Here is a 14,748-nt window from a genome sequence, read left to right on the forward strand (position 1 = left end):
GTGTTGGGTGTCGCCCAGCCTGCAGCTCTACAAATGTCTGTTAGCGAGGCGCCATGCGCTAGAGCCCAAGAGGAAGCCACACTACGTGTGGAGTGGGCTTTCACACCAAGGGGGCACGGACGACCTTGCTGCTGGTATGCCAAAGCAATGGTATCCACTATCCAGTGAGATAACCTTTGCTTTGAGAGAGCCTTTCCCTTCAGCTTCCCACCATGACAGACAAAGAGCTGGTCTGAGGTCCTGAAACACCGCGTTCTGTCTACGTAAGCACGGAGGGCGCGTACTGGACAGAGCAGTGCCAAGGCTGGGTCTGCCTCCTCCAAGGGCAGCGCTTGCAGGTTCACTACCTGGTCTCGAAAGGGTGTGGTAGGAACCTTGGGCACGTATCCAAGCCGGGGTCTCAGGATCACGTGAGAGTTAGCCGGCCCGAATTCCAGGCACGCTTCGTCAACCGAAAATGCCTGCAGGTCCCCTACCCTCTTGATGGAGGCCAATGCAACCAGGAGCGCTGTCTTCATTGACAGGAACTTAAGCTCCACTGACTGTAAAGGCTCAAATGGAGCACTCTGCAGGGCAGTTAGAACCACTGAGAGGTCCCAAGAGGGTACGAGAGGAGGACGAGGAGGATTTAGTCTCCTCGCTCCCCTCAGGAACCTGACGATCAGGTCGTGCTTTCCCAGAGACTTACCATCAACTGCTTCGTGATGTGCGGCAATGGCGGCAACATACACTTTCAGGGTGGAGGGAGACAGCCTTCGCTCCAACCCTTCTTGCAGGAAGGAAAGCACGACACTGATCGGGCATTTCGTGGGTTCTTGATGTTTAGAAGAACACCAGTTGACGAAGAGGTTCCACTTCAACGCATAGGCATGTCTCGTGGACGATGCTCTAGCGGAAGTGATGGTAGCCACCACCGCAGGTGGTAGGGTACTCAAACCTGCCTCGTCCCGTCCAGGAGCCACACGTGGAGGTTCCAAAGATCAGGACGAGGGTGCCATAAGGTGCCCCGTCCCTGAGAAAGGAGGTCCTTCCTCAGAGGAATTGGCCAGGGAGGTGCTGTCGCGAGGAGTACTAGTTCGGAGAACCAGGTCCGGTTGGGCCAATACGGGGCAACCAAAATGACCTGCTCCTCGTCCTCCCTGATCTTGCGCAAGGTCTGCGCAAGAAGGCTCACTGGGGGAAACGCATACTTGCGTAGGCCCCGCGGCCAGCTGTGCGCCAGTGCATCCGTGCCGAGCGTGCCCTCGGTCAGGGAATAAAACAGGTCGCAATGGGACGAGTCGTGGGAGGCAAACAGGTCTACCTGTGCGTCGCCGAACTGATCCCAAATCAGCTGGACCGTCTGGGGATGGAGTCGCCATTCTCCAGCGAGAGGCCGAACTCGAGACAGCTCGTCGGCCGCCTGGTTCAGGTGTCCCGGGATATAAATGGCTCAAAGCGACCTCAGATGCTTCTGACTCCATATGAGGAGGTGGCGAGCGAGTTGCGACATACGGCGGGAGCGTAGACCACCTTGATGGTTGATGTACGCTACTGTCGCGGTATTGTCTGATCGGACTAGTACGTGCTGGCCCCTGAGCAGCGCACGGAAGCGGTGCAGGGCGAGACGTACAGCCAGCAACTCGAGGCAATTGACATGCCAAAGGCGCTGGGGTCCTGTCCAGGAGCCCGCGGCAGCATGACCATTGCACATGGCGCCCCAGCCCGTGTTGGAGGCATCTGTTGATACAACAACATGCCGGGAAACTCGTTCTAAGGGCACTCCGGCCCGTAGAAAATTGAGGTTCGACCACGGGGTGAAGGTCTGACGGCAGGCTGGAGTCACTGGGACTTGGAGCGTGCCGTGTTGCCATGCCCACCTCGGGACTCGATCGCGAAGCCAAAGCTGAAGCGGTCTCATATGAAGCAATCCCAGCGGCGTTACTGCGGCTGCGGATGCCATATGCCCCAGGAGCCTCTGAAATAGTTTCAGTGGAACCGCACTCTTGCCCTCGAATTGGCGAAGACAAGTCAGCAGTGACTGCGCGCGCTCGCTCGTAAGCTGCGCGCACATGGCGACCGAGTCGATCTCCATACCGAGAAAAGAGATCCTCTGCACGGGGCAGAGTTTGCTCTTCTCCCAGTTGACCCGAAGGCCCAGACGAACTAGGTGCTGAAGCACTAGGTCCCTGTGTTCGCAAACCTGGTCTCGAGAGTGAGCTAGGATTAGCCAGTCGTCGAGATAGTTCAGGATGCGAACCCCGTGTTCCCGGAGGGGAACAAGGGCTGCCTCGACGACCTTCGTAAAGACGCGAGGAGACAGGGCTAGCCCGAAAGGGAGAACCGCGTACTGGTATGCCTGCCCCTCGAAAGCAAACCGTAGAAACGGTCTGTGTCGAGGTAAAATGGAGACATGGAAGTAGGCGTCCTTCAGGTCGATCGCTGCAAACCAATCCTGCGGCCGCACACACTGGAGGATGTGTTTGGCCGTTAGCATCTTGAACGGCAGCCTGTGAAGGGAGCGGTTCAAGACGCGCAGGTCGAGGATTGGCCGTAACCCACCGGACTTCTTGGGTACAATGAAGTAAGGGCTGTAGAAGCCGGACTTCATCTCGGCTGGAGGGACAATCTCGATCGCACCCTTCGCCAGTAGGGTGGCGACCTCCGCTCTCATGACAGGGGCATTGCCACCGACCATAGTGAAGCGGACTCCCCTGAAGCGGGGAGGAGATCTCGCGAACTGAATCGCGTAGCCGAGCCTGATGGTTCTCGCGACCCAGCGGGACAGTCTGGGAAGCTCTAGCCAGGCCTCCAGAAAGTGCACCAGCGGGGTCATACGAACCACAGACGTACCGTCGGTGGGGCAGCGAGGCGGAATGACCGGCACCGGCGAGGGTGGCATAGCGGCCCTGTGCGGGGGCACGGTCATTAACCGCGTCCTGCCAGAGGAGGCCAGGGGAGGGCGCGCGTCCCACGGGGGCGTGCTCTGGCAGGGGTCTGGCGACAGAGGGGGATGAGAGGAGCGTGGCCCGTGGGCGGCGCGTGCTGTCATCCCGCACCTCTGGGACAGAGGAGGGCGGCAGTGGCGGGACCCGAGGGTGGCGCGCACTGCGGCCCTCGGACTCTGTCGGCTCAGGATTGGGGAATTCAATTCTGTCTTCAACCACATCAGAGTACTGCTCGTCGTTGGACGAGCAGCGGGGAGTGGAGAACAAAAGATTCTCCCCCGGCCCTCCACCGGGGGAAGGAGTGGCCCTGCTACCAGCTCCTGGGACAGAATTGAAGCCAACCCTGAGCAGCCCGTCTCAGGAGCGCCGCTTGGCCTGGCGTTTAGCGGGCGGCGGGGCTGGAGAGGGCTGTGGCGCCTGCCTGCGGCTCCCTCCACAACGCGGCCCGGGTGAAGGTTGCTGCTGGGGCCGTGCGGGAGGGGCGGCCGCGGGAGGGCGCCCTCGGCGGCGAGCAGGCTGAGAATTCTGTGCCGACGGCTGAGCAGCGGAGCGTCGGGGCAGAATGTGCTTGATAGCCTCAGTCTGCTTCTGGGCGGTCGAGAACTGTTGGGCAAAATCCTCGACCGCACCGCCGAAAAGGCCAGCCTGGGATATGGGAGCGTCAAGCAGACGAGTCCGCTCGGGCTCACACATATCAGCCAGGTTCAGCCAGAGATGTCTCTCCTGGACCACAGCTGTGGACATCACCAACCCAGGGAGCGCGCGGTCACCTTCGTCGCTCGGAGAGCGAGGTCGGTGGCGGCGCGCAGCTCATCAATGAGCCCGGGGTCTGTCCTGCCCTCGTGCATGTCACGAAGCATCTGGGCCTGGTAGACCTGCAGGATGGCCATGGCATGCAAAGAGGCAGCTGCCTGTCCCGCCGCACTGTAAGACTTCGCCACGAGAGTGGACGAGAATCCACAGGCTTTGGACGGGTGCTTAGGATCACCACGTGATGAAGCGCCTGCCGGACACAGCTGCATCGCGACAGAACGTTCAACCGTGGGAATCCCAGTGTACCCACAAGCATCAGCTCTATCGAGGGGAGGAAAGGCGGAGAAAGCCGACGAACGATCGCGGGAAGACATGGGAGCCTTCCAGGACTGCGTGACTTCCTCATGCACTTCCGGGAAGAATGGTATTGGGGTTGGGCGGCGACGAATGTCAGCGGCCGCTCCCAAAAACCAATCATCCAGCCGCGAGCGCCCGGGAAAGCATGGCAGTCAGCTCGGGATCAGACTCGGGCAATGCTGGCACGCCCGAGGGCGGCAACACAGCCGAATCCTCACTTCCCGAGGACTCATGCCCACCTTGTGATGCAGTGATCGACATTGCATCCTCCTGTGGAACGCCAAACGAAACGCGCGGGGCCTCCGTAGAGGGACCAGCGGTTTCGGTTTGCACGCTCGCGGGTACCAATGCTGAAGAGGGGTGTGTGGACCGTGGACGTGTCGGCGGTTTGTCCCACACAGATACCCTCAGGTCACCCTGGCCACCAGCCGAAGTACAGCCTCTCGGGGAGACCGTAGATCGGGGTGTGGATGAGGGGACTCTCGCTCTGATGAGCTCATTGAGTCTCGACCGCAGCATGGAGATGGTCATGTTCCCGCAATGAGAACATGAATCATCCACAAACGCTGCTTCAGCGTGATCAACGCCCAAACACGCTAAGCAGAGATTGTGCCCATCAGGAGAAAATACATCGCGACCACAACCAGAAGTGCACGGGCGAGACATCTTTAAAAAGACGTGCCACATGCAATGCTCTTTTTGTGAGAGGAAAACTCCGCGGATGTTGAAGCGAACAGGGAGAAATCACACTAACTGTCAGATCACTGACAAGATCAGCAGGGAAGTGTGCACTCGCTGAAATCGCCGTCACACCAACACCGGAGAGCTCGCTCGTCTCGAAGGAATGAGAAGAAATAACTCAGAATTTCGGCTTACGTGGAGTGGAGAAGTTCTCGGCTCCGAAGCGAAAACATATCTGCATTTGTGCAGCGTACTTCCTTATATACCCCCTGCGGCGGGCGGAGTTACGCTATGCAAATTCCGCAGACCCATGGCATTTCATTGCCATTGGCTCGTTTTATATACTCGAAGGTGATAGGCTTCTAAGCGAAACCCCAATCGTCGTCATCCGACGTAACTCGGAGTGACCACGAAAGGGAACAATGCTTTCTAATATGATTCACTACATTATTTGATTGGGTGAAACTCCTCACACTGAGTACAGTCGTACGGCTTCTCTCCAGTATGAACTCGCTCGTGTGATTTCAGAGATACAGAATGAGTGAAACTCTTGTCACAATATGAGCACTTGTAAGGTTTTTCTCCAGTATGAATTCTTTGGTGCTGTTTCAGATTGCCCAGTGTCATAAAGCTCTTCCCACAGTCCAAACACACATGATCTCTCACTTCATTGTGTGTTTTCTGGTGCAGTTTAAAACTGTCCGGCCTTGAAAAACTCTTTCCACAGAGAGAACACACATAAGGCCTCTCATCTGAATGAACTATCAGGTGTTTCTTTAAATTTGATAATGAAATAAAATCTTTACCACACTGATCACAGTTAAATGGTTTTTCTCCAGAGTGAACACGCAGATGATACTTGAGACCCGATTCACCAGTGAAACTCTTCTCACATTGAGTGCATGTATACGGTTTCTCTCCAGTGTGAATGTACAGATGAACACTGAGAGTTGATGCTTGAGAAAAACTCTTTCCACACTGAGTGCATGTATACGGTTTCTCTCCAGTGTGAATTCTCATGTGTATGTTAAGGTTTCTTTTCTGTGAGAAACTCTTTCCACACTGAGTGCATGTATACGGTTTCTCTCCAGTGTGAATGTACAGATGATAACTGAGAGTTGATGAACGAGAAAAACTCTTTCCACACTGAGTGCATGTATACGGTTTCTCTCCAGAGTGAATTCTCATGTGTGTCTTAAGGTGTCCTTTCTGTGTGAAACTCTTTCCACACTGAGTGCAGGTGTGCGTCTTTTTGGCTTTTGTTCTTTTAATTGTAAAGTTACGATGTTCCTCCTCCTCTTCATTCAGTTCTTGTCTTTGCTCTTTCACTCTCACCTGGTCTAAAATACACATCAAGTTAGAATCAGTTCAAGTGAACCCTTATTTAATAGCAGAAAGCAACAGAGATCAGATCTTTCACTTTTTGTTCTGTCATTCACTTGTTAATATAATAATATGTTTGACAACTGCTATATACAAGGTTATGATCATTTGGATGCATTTCTCCATCATTTATCATCCATATACTGCTTATTAATTCACATCTACCAAAGCAGTCAACAATGAAGAATCAAGAATGGACACCAACCTATTTGTTCCTCAGTATCTTCATGTTTTATTCTGGATGGTTCTGGATCACTCATGTCTTCAATCTCCTCTTTAATAAACTCCATCTTTAACAGTCACACAGATTTCAGCTGCTACTCCTGGAGTTTGTCCTTCTCTTGTAGGATGATGGGAATATTCCCAGTATTTATTGGTGAATTGTTGTGGGAGGGGCTTCACTGCAGGTGTGAACTGTGATCACTGTGTTTTTATCCAATCTGCATTTAAAAAGTACAGAGTCATCATGTTAAACTGCTGCTGAAAAACCTCTTTGTCTCCAAAAATTTCCCTGTTTTCAGCTCATTCATTATGGTGATGTCTGAGATCTTCTGTAAATTGGCACATTAAGCTCATTTTATTGGTGTCAACAGGCTGAAACAAACTATAGCATCATCACAAAGTTTATTTCACTATACGTTTGCTTTATTTGAATCTGTTTATTTTAATTATTAGATCTGTAGAAACCTTTTACTCACAAAATCACACATTGTCAGTGAAATGGTCATTTTATTTGTTATTATGGTACAGTTATTGTACAGATGTACGTAATTGTTTGCATCTGTATGTAATAGGCTTTATGTAACTAAACAAACAAAAGTAAGTAAAAAAAAATTCGGGTTTCGTTTCATCAAAAACAAACTGGGCTCACCCGCATAACACCTGAGCAACAGCCCCTTTCACCAGACACGTTATCCCTCTCTCCAGCATCCCCACTTCTGTGCTTCTCACAGAAAATGGAAGAACTGGTGTATGCTGGAACCAAACTATCCCACTCTTTTGCTGCAAGCCCCCAGATAACAACCAAAAAACGGCAGGCACTGCAACCACCAAAGCCTGCGGGCCCAGCTCACCCTCTCCCTCCTGTGAGAGCTCTTCGGCCTCTGCCACAACGCCAGGGCCCACACCCTCCTCCATCAGCTCGAGGTGAACCTAAAACAACTGATACCAGCTCTCAGTGATATGTGTTGGGTCCCCGCTATGATAACAGTAACTTTCTCAAATGTTTACAGAACAAGCGGGAACCCAGTGTGCCTGTATCTTTCTCTATTGCTGTTCTATTACAAGATAGAAAGTCTAAGGCCTTCAATAGCCGTACAGCAAACCTAACTAATCTGGTGCCTATTACATGTCAAACTAAGATTGCTGTGGGGACAAAAAGTAAGACTGTTAAGTTAGCACTTTTAAACATTCGCTCACTTAAAAATAAATCACTTCTAATCAACAACTTAACCACAACCAACCTGGATTTTATGCTTCTAAATGAAACCTGGCTAGAAGACAGCTGCAGTGCAACAGTCCTCAATGAAACAGCCCCTCCGAACTTTACTTTTAAGGCCCTTTCACACTGGACGCGATTTTGACGCACGAATAATTTGCGCGATGGGTTTATTTTTTGATCAGCTGTTTGTGTAATGAGTGCTTCCACACCGAACGCGAATGTGCTGCGGCGAAAAAACGACTTTTATTTTTTTCGCTTCGATGTCGATTTTTTTTTACTTTTGCTGCGACAGAAAAGGCTTCAGCCAATCACATACTACAAGGACAACGATTTGAAAGACAATGTGTGGCGTAGCATTGCCAACCAACTCGGTTATCTTGACTGTGAGTATACTGTGTGATAGTTTTAGTCGTTGTATAGTCCTGACTCCTGTGCTGTGTAGGCTAGCAGGCTAAACTACATTTGGGATAGAAAGTTAACACTATTATCGTCAAAGATAGAGACAGAGACCGTGTTTACTTTGAACACGTAACAAAATGTAGTGAGACTATTTAGGGCTGCTTTTACATTCTTTGATATCTACAGTTTCTAGTCGAATGATTTTTAACTTACTTACGTCGTGTGTTACATGTAATGTGTATTTACATTACAAAACGAACTGTGTTTAGTTGAAGACGCAAAAAAAACTGTGCACATAAGCATACTCCCCTTCAGACTCTCTGTTCTGTAAGATTGGCTGCACCCAAAACCTTCTTTTCTGTCTTTTAAATAAAATGAAAAGCTCGTCTTCACTGGATGCTATGACTATGACTGGATGATGATGATGAAGTGTCCATGTTTTCTCAGCTGTCGGCGCGATTCGCGCGAAAGTTTTGGAATGTTGAAGCTCTCTGAACGTCACAAACGTCGCAAATTCGCGTCGCGGCTGATGTGAATGGTTTTGATGCGAACTATTCGCACACGAACTATTCGCTTTTTCGTTTCGCTTTTTCGTTACGCATCCGGTGTGAAAGGACCTTTATGAGTGTCTGCAGAGCTGTTAAAGAGAGGTGGGGGTCTAGCTGCTCTTTTTAAAGATATCTATCAATGTAAGCAAATATCATTTGGGAATTACCCGTCTTTCGAATATCTGGGTACTGTGTTAAAAGGTGCTCCACGCATTTTACTTATCATTATTTACAGGCCTCCAAAATACTCTCCAGCCTTTGCTGAGGACTTTACAGAACTGTTATCAACAATTACCTCAGAGTTTGACTGTTTTGCCATTGCTGGAGATTATAACATCCACATAGATGCAGAAAACAATATGGCAAAAGAAATCAAAACTGTTTTAAAAACTTTTGATCTGACTCAGCATGTACATGGACCCACACACAATCGTGGACACACTCTAGATTTACTTATCAGTAAGGGTCTAAACATTTCATTGATTGTTATTAAGGATGTAGCACTGTCTGATCATTTCTGTATTTTCTTTGATATATTGATCTCTCCTGCCATTGAAGCTAGATCTGTGTCTGTCAAGAAGATATGCTTAAATGAGAACACTAGTGTACTATTTATGAAGGCTATATCCTTAACACCAAGCATATCTGCTGACTCTGTTGATTTTCTCCTTGATTCTTTTAACTCAAAAGTTAAAAGTGTAATTGATGATATTGCTCCTGTTAAAGTCAGGAAGAAGAGTGGCAGACAAAAAGCACCTTGGAGAAACTCAACAGCAGTGCAAAATATGAAAAGACAATGCAGAAAAGCAGAGCGCATGTGGCGGAAGACAAAACTTGTAGTCCATTATAACATCTACAAAGACAACCTGCATTCTTTTAATATGGAAGTAGGCAAAGCTAGACAGACCTTCGTCTCAAATATTATAAACAGCAATTTAAACAACACTCGCACTCTTTTTTCTACTGTAGAGAGACTGACAACCCCCCCAAGCCAGATTCCCAGTGAAATGCTCTAAGACAACAAGTGCAGTGAGTTTGCTTCTTTGTTCTCTGAGAAAATCAATAATATCAGAAAGGTGATCAGCACATCCTTGAGTTGCTCTGGGGTCAGACAGATCAGACCACCTGAGAAAGTAGTTACTATGTCTGATTTCAAAGAAATTGATGGCAAAATTTTGGAAGAAACCATTCAGCAACTTAAAACATCAACCTGCGCTCTTGACACGCTTCCCACATCTTTTTTCAAAACTGTGTTAAACAGTTTAGAAGCAGATCTTCTAGAAGTGGTAAATGCCTCACTTCTCTCTGGGAGTTTTCCAAACTCCCTGAAAACTGCAGTTGTCAAGCCCCTCCTGAAAAAGAGCAATCTGGATAAGACCATATTAAGCAACTATAGACCGATCTCAAATCTTCCTTTCATAGGCAAGATCATTGAAAAAGTTGTCTTCAATCAGCTGAACAAATTCTTAAGCTCGAATAATACTTTGACAATTTTCAATCTGGTTTCTGACCGCATCACAGCACAGAGACAGCGCTCATAAAGATAATAAACGATATTCGCTTAAATACTGATTCAGGCACATTATCAATGCAGGTGCTAATCGACCTCATTGCTGCATTTGACACTGTCGATCATAACATACTTCTTGACAGGCTGGAAAACTGGGTGGGGCTTTCTGGGATAGTCCTAAAATGGTTCAGGTCATACTTAGATGGGAGAGGTTATTATGTGAGTATAGGAGACCATAAGTCTGAGTGGACATCCATGACATGCGGAGTCCCTCAAGGCTCAATTCTTGCGCCACTCCTGTTCAACCTGTATATGCTCCCGATGAGCCAAATAATGAGGAAGAACCAAATTGCTTACCACAGCTATGCAGACGACACACAGCTCTACTTAGCCCTATCGCCTAACGATTACAGACCCATTGACTCCCTGTGCCAATGCATTGATGAAGTCAACAGTTGGATGTGTCAAAACTTTCTTCAGTTAAACAAAGACAAAACTGAAGTCATTGCGTTTGGAAACAAAGATGAAGTTCTCAAGGTGAACGCATACCTTCACTCTAGGGGTCAAACAACTAAAAATCAAGTCAGGAATCTTGGTGTGACACTAGAGTCAGACCTTAGTTTCAGTAGTCATGTCAAAGCAATAACTAAATCAGCATACTATCATCTGAAAAATATTGCAAGAATTAGATGCTTTGTTTCCAGACAAGACTTAGAGAAACTTGTTCATGCTTTCATCACCAGCAGGGTGGATTATTGTAACGGACTCCTCAGACAAGACAGTTGCAGCTCATACAGAACAAGCAGAACCAGAAAATATGAACATATCACACCAGTCCTCGGGTCTTTACACTGGCTCCCAGTTAGATTTAGGATTGATTTTAAAGTATTATTACTGGTATATAAATCATTCAATGACCTAGGACCTCAATATATTGCAGATATGCTCACTGAATATAAATCCAACAGATTACTCAGATCATTAGGATCACATCAGCTAGAAATACCAAGGGTTCACTCTAAGCATGGCGAGTCCGCTTTTAGCTATTATGCCAGCCGCAGCTGGAACCAGCTTCCAGAGGAGATCAGATGTGTTCCTACAGTAGTCACTTTCAAATCCAGACTCAAAACACTTCTGTTTAACTATGCATTTACTGAATGAGCACTGTGCCACTGTTCGTCCGACTGTTTGTACTTGTACTGTATTTTATTTTATTTTTCAAAACTGTTTTAATTGTTCTTATTTATTTTTATTATTTTAATTTCTTCTATGTAAAGCACTTTGAATTGCCATTGTGTATGAAATGTGCTATATAAATAAACTTGCCTTGCCAAACTTGCCTTTTCTCTTAACACAAACTTATTTATCTGCAATGGAATACTTTTTCCACTCTGTCTTCAGGGATAACGAGATACAAATTTTAGACGTCTTCAGATATAATATATTAACCCTCATTTGTGCTTTGGGGTCTATATGACCCCAAGCGACTTTTCTTTAATCAAAAAAAAAAAAAAAAAAAAAAAAAACGGGGCTTGGTTTGGTTGTTCTAAAGGTATGTAAAAAAAATAAAAAATAAAAAATTAAAAAAAAGTCACACTCATGACCTTTGGGGTCAATATGACCCCACATTGAAATGAATGAAAAAAAAAAAAAAAAAAAAAAAATGTTTTTTTTTATTTTTCATTTGTCAAAAAAAATCTATAAATCTGAAAATTTCAGTACCACAATGAAGTCCTGGTACTAGAGCACAAATGCAATGTGGAACGAACATGATCACTTGCACACACACATGCTCACACACACAAACATACACACACACACACACACACACACACACACACACAGGCGTGACTCCAATAGAAAGCATTATGCTGGAGTTATTGATTTTATTTGTCAATTTCTATAAAAATGCTTTCCATTGGGCGCATATGTGTCTGTGATAATGTTCATTCACACATAAATGAAGGCCTGGTACTAGAGCACTAATGCAATGTGGAATGAACATTATCACAGACACATATGCGCCCACACAGACACAAATACACACACACATAGAGAGAGAGGTGTGACTGCAATAGAGAGCATTTTTATAGAAATTGGGAAATAAAATCAATCATTTCTGCATAAATCTAAAAACTTTCACACATAAATGAAGGTATGGTATGAGAGTACAAATGCAACGTGGAAAGAACATGATTACACACACACACATGCACGTGCATGCACACAAACACACACAGACACACAGGTGTGTATACTCTTATTTCTATCCGCCTGTTTGCTAGCTTTTTGTTTGCTAGCTGTTTTTTTTTTTATTTACTTTTTAAAAATTACTTTCTTATTCTAAGGTTAATCATTTTATACATTTCCATTATTTAAATAATATGTAATTGCAATCAAGTATTTTCTTTTAGTGGCAACTTATGTGACATTATTGCAAATTTATATAGCATTACTGCAATAACAAGACCCTTCAAAAAACCTCAAACAACAACAAAGAAATTCTAAACTTTGACAAAATACTGATTTAATGTATTTTAAAATGTTTAAATAAATATAATTCATAAAAAAGCTGCTATAAGAGCAATAAGTCACATCCAGAAAAATGAATGGATCTATATGGGGCCTCTGCTGGAAGTATATGATAATTACACTTTCTGGCTAAAACTATTATCTGCAAAAATATCCAGAAACAACTCATTTAAATTTGATCATCATTAATGTGGGGTTTGTTTTTCATAACATTTTTATATTTAATATGTATGCTAATGGTGTAGTTGAGGAATTTTGCAGTAAATAGGTAAAAAAAAGTACTTCATATCCCCCAAAACACAGCATAGAAATATAGATGAGAAGTAAACGAAAAAAAAAAAAAAGTTTTTTTAGGGTCGACTACTGTGGACTTCAACCGAAAACAGGATGTAAATACAGGTATGTGCGCTGGCTGAATAAACATCATTTTTATCCATAAATTTCACATCTACTGCAGTCAGATTCACTCGTGTTCACTCTAAAGGAATCACTCACATTAGCTGTGCACTTGTAATGACACATCAAGGATGTTAAGAGGCTAAAAGCAGGTTTAAAACTTGCCCCATTGAAGTCAACAGGGTGCAAATTTTAAAAAGACGATAACACGGTGTAGGCAACACCGATTTTTGTCGTTGTTCTCTGTATTGACAGCACTCCAAATTTACAAAAAAATGAGCTCAATGTTAAAATTGACCGGAGTTCTCCTTTAAGAAAAAACTGCTTACCTATGGCCACTTTGTTTGTTTGTCGCTCGTCCAGAAGCCCGCTGCGGTTCGTCACCAGCTCCTAAGCCACGTCCCATCTGGGGTGCCAAAATGTTGTAATTTAATTCTTTCTTTTCAGGGAAATGACTTCAGAGATCTTTGATACCAGAAATATTAGACTTTATTTCACAACAAAGCCGAACGCCGCCTCTGCAGACCAGGCGCTCCCGAAAAAGTGTCCAGCTTAACATATATATATACCTACATCATAATGCATTCTATAGATTATTTTTGGGTGATAGTTTGCACCATGTGACTTTACTGAAATAGCATTCTCTGCTGTGTCACATTCCTGCTCTCAGGCTTCCAAAGTCAAACCAAAGACACACACAGAGGAAATAAATAATAGTGTACAAATGTATAGCTGAATTACTTATCTAAATAATAAAATCTTCAACAATAGTCAAAATGTGAATGACAACTGCTGTACAAGATTATGATATAAGTGCATTTATATTCCTAGATTATTTGCTAATATTTCACAGCTCTTATGATTGGCATCAAATAATACAGCCTATTAAACATTTTAACTAGGCTAATTAAAAATATATATAAAATCATTATTTTTAACGGTGAAAATTATGTTTTGTGTAAAAAATAACTATAGAATTAAACAAGAGAATCTGGTGATTCAGATAATAGGCTAAATGTTTTGTCTTTAAACTTTAACACAAATCAAAATTACACACCAGTGAATGTTGTCAAAAAAAAAAGTCTTTAAATATAGCAGATTTCACCCAGCAACACAAATGAACCACATCTGCAGTTTATTGACAGATGACAGACAGACAGACAGACAGACAGACACAGACACACACACACACACACACAGACACGTCTTCAGATTCACTGTCTTTCAGCTGAAGGATGCATGAGAAAAGATCCTCCCTAACAGTAACTGCAATTCATCTAATACACAGGTCACACATATGGCTATAAACATACATTAACATCAAAATGAAAGTTAAACCCATTTAAACGACATTTCCACAGACTCAATCCACCAAAATGATATGTGGATTTTAAAAGAAATAGAAGTCCAAAAATACATTAAACTGTTGGCAGAAAAACGCATACATAACCTTATTCCGGTTTGGCACTTCCATAATATAAACTAAATACTTCCCTTAATTGTAAAGAGGCTTCAGCAAAGTGAGGATCCATTTGCAGCTTTATTGTGATCTTGGTCGTACAATCAGGGTCAATCACCAGCAAACACAACAGTAGAGACAAAGCAACTCGTAATTTAAAAACAGGCATAAGGTCAGGCAGCAAACTTACATAAATCAGTCCACAATAGAGAACAGTCCAGGGCAGGCAGCAAAGAATCACGAAGAGAATAAACAGTCCAAGAGTAATCCACGGGAAGACAAAAACACAGGCAGAAACGCTCAGAGATGTTCAGCGGGGCAAAACAAAACCTCTCAATGAGGAACTTCTACTTCTTCGACTT

General features: G+C 45.1%; 1 long non-coding RNA gene across 1 annotated transcript; it reads right to left on the minus strand.

Annotated features, from left to right (window-relative positions):
• Positions 1-6,306: 6,306 nt before the first annotated feature.
• On the minus strand, positions 6,307-14,748 carry LOC307167519. The gene is made up of 3 exons (XR_013822814.1): positions 14,577-14,748; positions 13,257-13,333; positions 6,307-6,541 (listed from the first exon to the last, which is right to left on the minus strand). It is a non-coding gene; the product is annotated as an uncharacterized lncRNA (long non-coding RNA).

This window comes from Squalius cephalus (genome assembly GCF_949319135.1).
Source record: "Squalius cephalus genome assembly, chromosome: 11".
Classification (NCBI taxonomy): domain Eukaryota; kingdom Metazoa; phylum Chordata; class Actinopteri; order Cypriniformes; family Leuciscidae; genus Squalius; species Squalius cephalus.